The sequence below is a fragment of the Schistocerca gregaria genome, chromosome 1, assembly GCF_023897955.1.
Source record: "Schistocerca gregaria isolate iqSchGreg1 chromosome 1, iqSchGreg1.2, whole genome shotgun sequence".
In the NCBI taxonomy this organism is placed as follows: Eukaryota; Metazoa; Arthropoda; class Insecta; order Orthoptera; family Acrididae; genus Schistocerca; species Schistocerca gregaria.
In genome coordinates this window covers 923,725,065-923,739,585 of record NC_064920.1, presented here as the reverse complement: position 1 = coordinate 923,739,585, position 14,521 = coordinate 923,725,065, and positions in this window count along the sequence as shown.

Sequence of the window (14,521 nt, the reverse complement as noted above, 5' to 3'; positions counted from 1 at the left end):
TGTGCAGGCGCACAATCATCATTGAAGAGTCTTGCAGATGATATAGCAAGTCCATAACCCACGACTTGTCCACTCACAAAGTTTTTGGAACTGTCCTTAGAACCAGCAATGGTTTTAACCAGTCCCTTGCTGAATTATCAACACACTTGCAAACGCTATCAGTCCCTACTTCTCACATATTGTCCATATGCTATGACCAACAATAATGTGTGCAGCGAAATGTAACTTACAGGTTACTTAATTTGATGAACAGGTGTCAATTACAATTTTATAACATAAGAATACAATAACAAAGATACAAAATATATCATTAAAGAACATAATAGTACAGATAACATTTGCAGTAATACAGGGTTTACAAAAGAATCGAAATAGCAAATACATCAGTGTTAAAAAAATTTACGACATAAGTACATACATAAAAGATGATAATTACTTTTCAAACATCAACTTCACACATGAGCATTAACATAAAACAGAATAAATAATGTCTAAGGATCTTTACAAAGTAAATAACATATTATCAGAAAAATTCTATAAGGTAACTCTCATCAGATAAACACATAAAGACATGAAGAACACAAATATACAAGAGTACACAAACACATAGCGGAATAACAGAAAGGGAAAGGACCGGGTTTGTTTTCAGTGTAACATTTGGTACTGCAGTCCAACCCAAAACGTCATTCTGTAGATCTTTCGTCTTATCTCAACATTTGTTTTCATCAAAAATATCCTATCCAAGCATGCTTTCTGTATTTTGTTCACATCCTATTTCAAAAATAGTTTTCCTCCACTGTACACTACTTTTTCTTTTTTGTCCAAACCATTTGTAATACAAGCTTTACAAAAGAATAGAAATAGACATGCACATCTGTGTTACAAAAACTACAAAAGAAATTTACAAATTGTTTTGGGCAGTGGCAGTGGCCAATACAGATTTGAAAATTTTTTTTCGTAATTATGATTACAATAGCAAAGAAATCAAATGCACACACTTATTGATACAATGTTGGTCAAATTCTAAATTTTTCTCACAGTCCATATAGACAGTCATGATCATTCATCACAGTGAAATAGTAGTGTTTTTCTCAAAGACTGAGCAATAAAACAAAATGCACACGGAAGTAGTTGATTTCTATGCAGTCTTGAAGAAGTAGTGTTGTCCTTCAATGGAAAGACGGTGCTGACTCTTGACATGCAGGATTATGAAACGTCCCCTTTGAACAATTATACATTACTGTGCTTAAACTGACTCACAATATTTTTAGCGCAACGCAATCTGGCTTTCAATAATCGCTACAAAAGAATGGCCCTGACTAACATTAACCTATACCTTTCACAAATCACTTACCTCACCAAAAATCTTCGTTACTCGAACTACTGCAATACAGCGAGCGCCACTACTGCCAGCTAACTAAAAGATTCAAACTACGGAAGTCACTAACTACTGATATGCACAGTTAGCAAATGAAAGATTTTAATAGAGAACAAACAATGTATTTACCTTAATAGTCATAATATATATATATATATCAGTTCATGACATCAATTCTTACAAATTCCAAAACTCCGCCATCTCTCTCCCCACGTCCACCACTGCTGACGGCTTACCTCCAACTGCGCAACGCTACGCGCTGTTAGCATCCAGCTGCCGCTGCCCAACACTTCAATGGCAGACATCAATGCAAACCAGCCACAGACTGCACACGGCACAGCCAGTGATTTTTCATACAGAGCGCTACGTGGCGTTACCAATAAGAAAACGTAAACAGCTTACTTACAACACACACTAGATGTCCTGGCTGTGGCAGCCGCGCCGGCCGCTGTGGTCGAGCGGTTCTAGGTGCTTCAGTCCGGAACCGCGCTCCTGCTACGGTCGCAGGTTCGAATCATGCCTCGGACATGGATGTATGTGATGTCCTTAGGTTAGTTAGGTTTAAGTAGTTCTAACTCTAGGGGACTGATGACCTCAGATGTTAAGTCCCACAATGCTTAGAGCCATTTGAACCATTTATGTGGCAGCCGCAATGTTGAGCAGTCAGCTGACAGCCAGTCGTGACCGATCAGATGAGCGACATGAGCGTGGACTATGTAACAAACAAATGCAACAACTGTAACATAACAGATGCAAAATCAGGCTCACTTTACTATAATTCTAAAAGTAATTTTTCCATCAATTCACTTGCTTTATGCAATGCATGTACATCTACATCTACATCTACATGATTAGTCTGCAATTCACATTTAAGTGCTTGGCAGAGGGTTCATCGAACCACAAACATACTATCTCCCTACCATTCCACTCCCGAACAGCGCCCGGGAAAAACTAACACTTAAATCTTTCTGTTCGAGCTCTGATTTCTGTTATTGTGTTTTGATGATCATTCCTACCTATGTAGGTTGCGGTCAACAAAATATTTTCGCATTCGGAAGAGAAAGTTAGTGACTGAAATTTCGTAAATAGATCTCGAGGCGACGAAAAACGTCTTTGCTTTAATGACTTCCATCCCAACTCGCGTATCGTATCTGCCACGCTCTATCCCCTATTACGTGACAATACAAAACGAGCTGCCCTTTTTTGCTCCCTTTCGATGTCCTTCGTCAATCCCACTTGCTAAGGATCCCACACCGCGCAGCAATATTCTAACAGAGGACGAACGAGTGTAGTGTAAGCTTTCTCTTTAGTGGACTTGTTGCATCCTCTAAGTGTCCTAGCAATGAAACGCAACCTTTGGCTCGCCTTCCCCACAATGTTATCTATGTGGTCTTTCCAACTGAAGTGGTTAGTAATTTTTACAGCCTTAAGAATTGTACTATTTATCGAGTAATCGAATTCCAACGTATTTCTTTTGGTACTCATAAGATAAGAATTTCACTCTGCAGCGGAGTGTGCGCCGATTGAAACTTACTGACAGATTAAAACTGTGTGCCAGACCGAGACTAGAACGCCGGACCTTTGTTTTTCGCGGGTAAGTGCTGTACCACTGAGCCACCCAGCCACACTCACGCCTCCACCTCACAGCTTTACTTCCGCCAGTACCTCGTCTGCTACGTTTCAAACTTTCCAGAGCACTTGCCGGAAAGGCAAAGGTGCCGAGTTCGAGTCTCGGTCCGGCGCACAGTTTTAATCTGCCAGGAAGTTTCAATGCCGTTAAGTTCTCTTACATAAAGTAAACGTTGGAAGCTAGGGAAAACACAGTGACTGATCTATTTTTAAGCAATAAATTCTGCTTGATGACCTTTTTTAATAACAATTTACAAATATCGAGAAAAATTCCATATCAAATAATGGAGTCTCAGCGGTGGGAGTGATTGTCGAAGCGAGGCATTTGGTATGTCTGAAAAATTAATGAGTCCTTGTTGAGGAAGTAATTTAGCAAACAACAAAAGAATAAATACCGGCTGTCTTGAACTAGGCGGTTTATAGAAAGCATGTTAAGCACACTGGCAAATAAACTGAGTACTTTTCATTGCCCAGCGGATTTTCGAGAAGAGTTTGCAATTACTATAATAAAAGCATTCTATGTTTTACACAATTATATGCCAGAAGAAAATGGCTATAAATTTGAACACATGTTGTACGACCCTCCCCCCCCCCCTCTCACCCCCAGAACTGGAAACTTGCGCAGGTCGTACACGCTGTCAAAAAAAAAAATCGCTAATTTGATTTGAGTATGCAAGGAAGATCTGCCTGCTTTAGCAAGTGCACGGACTCTGAAGGCGGACGCAAACGATATACTTTCTCCACGCAACACCTTGCTCACAAAAGGCAGCTGTGGTCATCAGTCCCCTAGAACCTAGAACTACTTCAACCTAACTAACCTAAGGACATCACAAACATACATGCCCGAGGCACGATTCGAACCTGTGAGCGTAGCAGTCTCGGGGTTCCAGACTGAAGCGCCTAGAACCGCTCGGCCACAACGGCCGGCCCCTGCTCACTAGTGCCTGCAAGAGCAATCTGGCTGGCGGGCAATCCGACGTGTTCTAATGGTTGCCGCAGACAAGGAATCCTCTGCCCTGTGCTTCGGCCGCAGTGCACCGTCATTGTTTCAGTGGATGCCGCCGCCTGGCTGTCGCAGACGGGCCACCGAGTACGTTACAGCCCTACTACACTACCGAATCGACACCCTTCAATTGTCTCTGCACCTGCCAGTACATTTACCATTACGTCTCCCCGTCCAACTACTATGAGCAAGAACTCAGCTTAAGCTGCGAACGATGAGAATACAGTGTGTAATGTTCAACATAATTTTTAGACTGCTAACACTATGGGATATGCGTGTCTCCATGATATAATTACGCAATTCGTTCGTGTGTGTAGTGCTACAAAATGAGTGAACCAAGCAAGAAAGTGGTTGGTAACGACTAACGTAACCAGACGTTTGATTTAGAGTTGCCCAAAACGTTTATGTAATACTATTGGGCGTCCAAAGTCATACAAAATGTTTAAGAATAAACTCTGTGAAAGCTATATATACGGAACAGTTTTGCGATGCAATATATGTCAATGGAATTAAATACATCTTTGAGATTCAAAGATTTTTGGAGAGACACTGGGTTAGAGTGTAGAAATGTGTTCATAGTATTGAGCCTGTGTATAGTGTAAGTGTCAAGAGATTACTGGAAGACGATTTTCACGTTTCTATAACAACTGAAATTATTACAGCAATGTCATACCCATTAATGCATCTTTAGACTACATAGATATAACACCCAAAGAAATGTCAATCAAGAGTTTCAAAAGATATTACTGTATGAAAACAAGATTTTATTTGGAATGTGAATTCAGAAGTGAAGTTAAAGTGGAATAAAACGAATTATTTTGCAAAAAGTACAGTAGAAACAGTGATTTCTCATATTTTGCTGAATAAGATTTTGATTTGAAGTCATACGTCGCTAACATGATTAAAGACGAATTCAGTGATACATTACACGTGTATAACGAATTTTATCTAGTGTCACACTAGCAAATATCCGAAAATCGAAAAAAAATTATCTAATGGGGTGTTTGAAAAAAGTGAAGAGTTGTTCTGGAAACTAATTTAAAAGAAACAAAACGAACATTCGTTTAATAAATAACAAACAACTGGAACTACAAATGGCATAAGATTTCAAATTTATATATTATTCTTAACACTTTTCATTCACAGGTGATGAATTAGATTTTTATTTGGGTGGGTGAATAATGATTCAGTAATAGTTGTTCACGACTAATGAAATAGTTTTTATTCGTTATTCGCATTAATTTCTTCCAAGTCTATCGGCAAGAGGAACGCATAACACATACATTGCTAATTCGCAGCGTGTGTGAAATCTGCGTGGCTGCGATAGTGCACTCAGCGACTGTGCCAGCAGCGTAGCGAGGTGTGCATCCGCTCTCTCTGCGCAATTGGGATCCCTAATCTTCGGCAACTTCGGCCAACGTTCGCGAAGCGCATTCGCGCTCTCGCTCGCACACTGCAGGCGACTGCAGGCCACGCGGATAGGCCAGGCACTTACAGGGCTTTGACGTCAGCGGCGTGTCGAGTTGGGCTGCGTCGGCGCCGCGCTAGAGAGGCAGCCCCGCGACTCTGCGCTAGACCCTCGGCCTCACCAAGGCTCAGCAGCCCCTCGTGCCGCTGACACTTCTGTGATGCAACGCGAAGGCGGCTGTGCGAGGGGTAGAAACAGCTGCCATCGGACAACTGTCGATAGGCGTCTAGTGTCGTGGCGCCGAATTCCGCCAGGAAATCTGCATCGAATTCGGCAGGTGCCGACAGCAGATCGGGAGGGCTGTTACACCCAAGCCCAGTGAAAGGCTTACAAGGGAAAGGTCAGACTTGTCATGCCTAAACAGGTACTGATTTTCCTGCCACTGTTAGTTAACCGTGAAAAATGACCACACGTCAGATGGAAGTCATCTGAACAAAACCACGAAACCGGATGTTTTTCTTGCTTGACGATTGCCGTGAAGGCTGGGCACTCCAGGAAATACTGTCTGGAGCTATTGGTATGGTGAGCGTTGCGCGCAGGTCGGGATGTACGGCCGTCTAATGGCAGCGTTCACTAAAGACGAATTTCGCTGCATGGTTTTGGTGAAAAAGAGAAACTGATAATCGTTTCTTTGGGCCCCACTTCTGATAGTACTTCGAAACATATCTTCCTGGCTCTAGTTCGAGTTGTGAAAGATTTTCTGTGCATCTGCATCTAGTGGAAAGTGTTTCAAAACGACATACTAAAAATTTAGCTGTCTTCCACAGCTTATCACCAATTAAAATGATATAAATGCAATTTTTTACATTAAACTGAGATTTTTTGAAAGCGTATCCATAATACAAATAATAATAAAATAATTATTGTCATTATGACAAATTGACACACCCATTTTCTTACCAAAGTCATTCCTTTATTTTTATTTTTATTTTTTATTTTAAATTGCTAATGTATGCGCAAATTGGAGCATAAACATATATTATACTTTAGTTAAATGTTGGTGGTGATGGTGGTTAGTGTTTAACGTCCCGTCGCAACGAGGTCATTAGAGACGGAGCGCAAGCTCGGGTTAGGGAAGGATTGGGAAGGAAATCGGCCGTGCCCTTTCAAAGGAACCATCCCGGCATTTGCCTGAAACAATTTAGGTAAATCACGGAAAACCCAAATCACGATGGCTGGAGACGGGATTAAACCGTCGTCCTCCCGAATGCGTGTCCAGTGTGCTAACCACTTTGCCACCTCGCTCGGCTTTAGTTAAATGTTAGAGCTATAATCCTAACAATGTGCGTCAGTAAAATATACCGAAATTTGCTCCAAGTTTTATGCAAGAACTTAGAATCTTACACTAACTTATAAAATTAGGATAGTGTAGTATTTGTTCTTGCTAGTTACTCTTTTAATATGAAATAGTCTTTTTATAAACACTCGCACTGAACTTCAGCAATAGATAATATATGTAATGAAACTTAGTAAAAACAACGTAGCCCTATGTCAATTGACGCTCTTCAGCACAAGCATAATCTTTGGTCATAACCTAACAAACAAATAATCAAAATAGAGATACAGATTTAAAGACTTACTTTTATAAAATTTTCCGCTTATAGTATAACTTCCAAACAAATGATTACCACTGTACAATTTTAAACGTTTTCGAACAGAAATAAAACATTCCTTGACTTCGTGAATCGTTTTCCACGTCTCACACCTCCAGATGCAAGCAGGTAACGGTTAATGGCTTGTGGGAGAAGTGTAGCCACAATAAGCAATCAAGTAAACCAAAAAAACTATGATCCTCTCAGCCGCCAAATTAAAAACAATGCCAGTATATAGTTTGGGCCTTCTACGTCATTTTGGAGCACTTTCAGCTATACTCCGCAAGCCAGTTTATGCAGAACATTCAATCCCCTCTCACAGGTTTCAGTCGTTTATAGCCACATGTCTGCGATATTTGCATGCTCGTCTAGGAGCTTAACTATCGTTTCGCACATCAAACAGTCTTCACGCGGTTTTTCTGCTGAGAGCATTATTTGGCATCTGTTGTGTATCTCCATAGCAAGCGGCAAACCCTATAAAGGTTTTGCCGCTTGCTATGGAGATACACAACAGATGCCAAATAATGCTCTCAGCAGAAAAACCGCGTGAAGACTGTTTGATGTGCGAAACGATAGTTAAGCTCCTAGACGAGCATGCAAATATCGCAGACATGTGGCTATAAACGACTGAAACGCTTGATTTGCAGATTGCGAATCCACAGATGGCGAAGAAAATAAAGAGAGCTGTATCGATGAAGACTCTTCGAGTGATTGTACCACGTGTAATCGACAGTTCTCTCCGTAAGCAACACAAGGAATTTAAATTACCTTATCAGACAAACAAAAAGCGGTGAGGTATTGGTTGACCGAAAGTGGTAAGAAACGTCTAAGTGGGAATACTGATCAAAACTAATATCGCTTTGTCCGTTCTGAATATGAATCGTATAGGTGGATAAAGAAGTCGTTTGATGACATTGGAGTCGACCGGAATTTGCGGCAGAGTTAAATACGCGACGTTTTGAGCTATTCACCGAAGCCAGTGATACGTCATTTAGTGTAAGCGAAACAACTTTACGTCATTAGGCGTCAGATATTGTTAACGCAATACGCGCTAAGGAATTTATAGCTTCATGAATTTGGATTAGTCACTTCAAGACATCGCATATAATGGTGAACAGAAAATAACAAAATTTATGTCGAGAAACAGATCGGAAAATGAAGTGATTCAAACCGATTTCAAACATAAGCGTGTGCTAAAAGAGCACTCTCATTCAAGGGGGTAAAACGTACGGAGGCTTGGGCAGTCCACGACTGCACTCAAACATTCATACTCTACAATTCCCGCAAATAGCCTTGATGGTTCATTGATGCCGAAACTATGTCTTCAAAAGTCAAACTGATTTTTACACCGCGTGACAAAGAACAGTGTTCTCTGCAATCTAATGGAAGACGCATTGAAGTCGGAAAAAATGGGAAATGAAAAAGTTACAGTTTTCATGAATCATGCTTCTCTTCCTTTCTGCAGGAGCAAATCTTTTCTCATTCCTGACTCGCGGAGTCATAAAAGTTATGATTGACTAAAAGGTGTGCTTCGAGCTCATCCTCACAAAGAAGTACCGATACTTCAGATTCCACCCGGCACTTCAGACAAAGAATTCTTCAGTCCGTGGAAGGAATTTTACAAAAAACTAACAGAGAAGATTGTTGCCTTCAGTTCATTGCACTTTCCAGTCTACCACCTTAACAATATTCTCAAGTTGCAATCAGTAATACATTATCAGTCTTCCACTCCACCGTTTCAAAATTTGATTAAACATACGTGGAACTCCTCGAAATATACTGATATTAGGTCTGATTCATTTCCAACACCGGCCCAGTGTTGTCTAAGGATGGCTTATAACATCTGTGACTCGCAAGGATGTCATATTTCGTCCTTATTTGTATTTTGTTGCTGCACAAGAAATGTTTATTTGTAACATCGCATCAATATTTCGGATTTTTGCGGTAATTACAAGAAATAAAATTAATTTTCACCTATTCTGAAAGGTATATTTATTTGTCTTTTTCACAGTAATTTGGATAGGAATTGTACTTGTCAACCAATGTTTAATTATTTTATGATCGCTCTCACTGGGCGAATCTACTCTCTAGCAGCTGTGGCAAGAGAGCGGCGCTTAGCTTACACTACGTTGTCACTAGGTGGCATGGCTTTGGCATAACGAAGCGAGAGAGTACACGGCTTTACAGCAGGCAGTTACAAGCACGGCTTTACAGTAGGCAGTTACAAGCATGGAAACCATGCGACAAATGTCGTGACTTTGTGAAAGTTTTTTACACACTTCCAGGTCATGTCAGCAGCTAAAATACTGCATACGGACTTTTTCCAACGTTACCTCACAGTGGTAGAAAGAGCAACATAGGTTTCGACATGACAAGTTTGTCCATTCCCTTTGTAGTGCAGACGGCAGGTGCAGTCCAGCCGCGAACCCACGGCTGTTGCTGGCAGAGCCGAGTCGTCTCGCTCTCCGTCGTTGGTTTATCGTGTTTTGGTTCTGCTGGCTTCTGGCGATGCCGGCCGGTGTGGCCGAGTGGTTCTAGGCACTACAGTCTTGAACCGCGCGACCGCAACGGTCGCAGGTTCGAATCCTGCCTCGGGCATGGATGTGTGTGATGTCGATAGCTTAGTTAGGTTTGAGTAGTTCTAAGTTGTAAGTGAGTGATGACCTCAGAAATTAAGTCCCATAGTGCTCAGAGAGATTTAGCTTCTGGCGATAACGATTGGTGCCTGCCTTGAAATCCAGTGCCTACAAAGCCCATTTGTTTTGTTAAAGCGCGACGATTAGTCACGTGGCCAAAGTAAGTGGCATTTCCTGGCGTGGCGAGACCGCCCCACTTGCTACACGGTAACGGCTGTGCCGCGCCATTTACCGCTGAACTCCGCAATGCTCGCTGCGCAATCCGCTGCGGTATCTGTTGTAACCAACATGTCGCCACACACGTGGATACGGGCCCGCGGCTATTAACGCAATGCTCCATTGCGCCTCCTTGCTACTTTTCATTACTTTTCTTAGAGACTAACACCCTTCCAACTAAAGATTTTGTCGTGGTACTTCGTACCACTTTTTCGTCTCTCACACCGCGCACTGGCCACGCTAATCAATTTACAGCAAGTGTCTTTGGCAATATGATGCCTAATGTTACGTCCATGGGATGGAATTCCACCTTACGAGAATGTGCCAGTTGCTTTAGAGTACTTCGGGACTCCATAGTGAAGACGTTTTTCGAGCAGGGTTAATTTGTTTCTGGCTGCCAACAGTGTATTCGGCAGTGGCACTCGAAATTGTTCCACTTTCCACAAAACTGTATCATTATGCGTTTGAAAGTGGAATTTTACTGTTTTGAATCTTTTGTTCTGCAGAAATTTTTGGTGACGGAACTTGCTGCTGGCTTCATATGACCGCTAAGAAACGAGAAGACGGTTCTAATTGGGGCTGCATGTCCTTCATGCAGAATTCTTCATAGCGGGATGTATCCGGACGGGCTTCGCTCCTCGATGGTGCTAAGACCGAAAAAACACGAAAAATTAAAGAAATTTTTCATATTTCTCGTTACACATGATAAAGGTTTTTCTTTAACTTATCGATTATTAAGAGTTTGTCCACAAACTACTCCATAGTAAATACAGCCTACCGGGAGAATAATTAATTGTGTCTGACCTCTTCCTTGACATGCAGACAAGAAAAGGTACATTGATTCAAACCCCTAAATTTATTTTCTAGCATGTTAAGTGAGATATTTGTAAATGAGATCAGAAGCTGGATTCATGTCTTTGAACACTATAAACGAAATGAAAATTATTAGTAATTGCAAATAGACGCCTGAGGACGGTACCGGGCCCACTGGCGCACCGTTTCATCGGTAGACTTAACCATAAACAGCGTGTGTTGTGATTAGGGAACGGGGCCGTGTTATACAGACTAAAATATTACTGTTCTGACTCTGGGTTTACATTCCATTTCACTTCATGCCGGTAGTTCGCCATAAGCAGTACCCATACTACGACAGAATCGTCTGTCTTTACCATGTCTTCCTCAAGTGGGTCTTTTTCGCTTACCGAAAAAAAAAGGGTTCCCGATACAAGAGGAGCGTGGGAAAACATTTTTTTTTTCAAGGTAAGTACTGTTTTTGACACTGCTCAACAACGGTGAAATTTTTGTGTGACACCAATACTCATGAAGCTTTTCTCAAATGTGCAAACTCTGTAATCAATGTTTGACTTTCACAAGGGCATGGTTTATTGTGGAGGACCAGACCGATTTTCAGAGATCCATTTAAAGTGGATGTCTGGGGCGGGCACACGTTCAGTACACCGTCATAGGATACAGGTGATTTTGTTCTCATCAATTCTTAAATAATTCTTTAAGGATAAGAGATAGTCTCAAGGAGAAGAAGCGATACTCTACCACAGCCAGCGGGAACTACATCAGTCATTGCACTGTAACGACTGGTTTCTACTTGTATTCTTCGCCGAACTTACGTAATATGTCGTAACGGTCTCGTGCCTTCAGAGCTTACAAACGAGACAACCCCCTCCTCCCCCCCTCCCCCCCTAGTGTAGAATGTACCTCACAATAACAGGGTCGAGGTTTTCGATAGCTACACCTTCCCTCATACTTTTTTCCGGAACTTCTTCTACTCGTCGATTCCCCGTATAACTTATGAACTGAGATACGTATACCGCGATCCATTGTAATAGTTGCTCATTGGAATAAGTTGCTGAATATGTTTTGTAGTTGTGCAATGCCGTTCTTTAAAAATATCGCAGCTTTCCAGCGTTGTTTACAGAATCTGTTGTTATAGAACGGTATTCGTTTTTTAACACACTAGTAGATCAATGATACATCGACACCCAATTTCATGAGTGTCTGTAAACGAACTGTTTAACGTGTAATGAGCAGCGTGGTAAAAGTTATACCGATGGTATCAATCCATTTACCCACGTATATTTTTTTACAATCATAGTAGGTATGGGAGTGAAACACGACGTTTATCAGGATAAGTATACATGAAAGGAACGAATACTTACTGTTACATTTCGAGGTTTCGTGCATTACACACACACACACACACACACACACACACACACACACACACACACACACACATTTATACGTACTGCAGGGCCGTGTCGATACTTCCTCGTTCATCAGCAATAAAATAATAGCTCGTTGGGACTATCCAGTTTTCATCCTCAATATTTCGTTTCATGAAATTTATATGTTCTAGCTCGAAATACTATGACTAAAATAAAACGAAACTAATAATATCAGATTTAACTCACGTACTTCCTCCATATTCATCACCGTTATAATAACGTGCACGGTTTCAAGAGTTCCTCAGCGGGGCTTTAAGTCTTAACCAGTCACTTCTGAATTGCAATTGGAAGTCCCCGTGAATTTTGTGTACTGTAATTCTGACTACTACAAACTAACAATTTTTTGCCAACATTTGACTACCACTTCGATGCACTGATCTTCTCCAAGAGCATCCCTGAACAATGGGCTTCCCAACTTAGTAGGAGTGACGTTACATTGCCAGAAAAAGCATGGTGCACAAAATTTTAAAGGAAAATAGGTTAAATTATGCTGAATGCTTCTACAAAAAGTCCTTATTCCTCTCGCTAAGTGCAGACAATTTCTCAGACCTTCGCAGTTGTCAACGACGTCTCCTCTCGACAGAGAGCATAGATAATGCTACTAACGTAGTCCATACCAGAGTACTTTGTATGAAGGCCTTTCATCTCTTTGGATAGAAAAAGAAGTGTTAATAAGTACTGCGGTAGCTATGCAAGTCATAGTACTGTTTCAGAAGAGAACACTTTACTTTATTGTTAACATAGCTCTTTTTCTGTCATGTTAGCTGATGCTTACAGGATAATCTCTTCTACGATTTTCTGTGGCATCGCATACGAGTATTTAGTTTTTCTGCTCTTATTTGTGAAAGAATTCGCTGCAAACACTCGTATACATAATACTAATGCACTCTAGTTTTCACAGTTAGTGGATGTCTATTTGAAAGCTATATACTTCCTTAAGAAGCTTAACTTTCTGCTCACAAGAAACTAGTGTACTGGCCGCTGCATTGCTCGCGTAGACTGTAGGCCTCCACAATTTTTCTTTTTATTTTTCATTTTATGTAATCGCATTTGTTGTTCACAAACTGCAACACCGTCTAAATTTTTAAACCGTGACTAAGGTGATAGAAACAGAATGTGCCTCTGACCAAAAAGCGACTATGGTATCTGGCATCCAGGATTTTTGTTAATAATGCCTTTTGCCTTATTCTAGTGATATTTCTATAGGAACTATCATCCCTAACCCATGTTTCTTTGTATTTAACTGACAAGTATAATAAAATTTTCATACATTCAGTTTTAAAAAATTTTCAGCGTAAGGAGATATTGTCTTAAGAAGTTCCATCCCCTATTGCAACCACTTAGTAAACTTCAAATAAGTGAAACAGGTATTTTTAATTACTAACGGAGAAGACAAATGCAAGTTTTCAAAGATTTAATTTCCAAAATGCTTTCATAGTGAAATAATTTCATTAAACTTTTCATCTCTTATTTCTCTCCCTTAGGGGGCTGAATTCCCAAAAACACTGAAACACGTATTTTTTTATTTGTAAGCGAAAAGTCAAATTCCAATTTTCATACATACAGCTTTAATTATTCGTCAGTACTTATTTCATGATGAATTATTTGCAAAAAAAACTTTCATCCAGTATTTTATCCGTTTAGCGGTTAAATTTTTTAAAAAAGTGCTAGTACACTTATTTTCTTATTTCTGACTTAGAAACCAAACACGAATTTACGTAGTTTAATTGCAGAATTGCCTTTCAAGTGACATACTTTCAAAAAGCCTTTCATTACATATTTCACCCCCTTAGGCGCGGAATTTCGAAAAGTCCCTTTGTAACAACAACAACGACGCTGTACTATTGTACATATAAGTAAATTTTTTTTCCATCTGATTTTTCGATAAATGTTTGATGTTCTGATTTCATTTGTTTTTTGTTTCATGTCATTGTGTTAAGAAAACAGTAAACAAGTTTCAGTGTGGAGATTAATGTTTATGTCAAATGTCAAGCAATATTGTAATAAAATTGAAATGTAACAAATGTTGAAACTGTTGTAAGATGTTTAAAATTGTAACGGTGCGTTTGGTCCATACGTAGGCAATGTGTTAGGATATGTAAAATGCTAAGCCTCGGGTGAGTACCCTGTCTGTAAGGGAGCAGTAAAAGGTGGATGGCAGGCGAGCGCGGGAAAATGTACGCGGGCACTGTACGGCACAACGGGCTCAACAGTAATAGTTGGAGTTTGTCATTGGTCTGAGCCACACCTTCTGGAGCGAGGAGGCTCTCCTGGAAGACGTAGTTGCACTGAGCCTCGGGTAAGCTGTACCAACGCCCACACAGCATGGCAAAAATCCATAGGCACTAAATGGGAA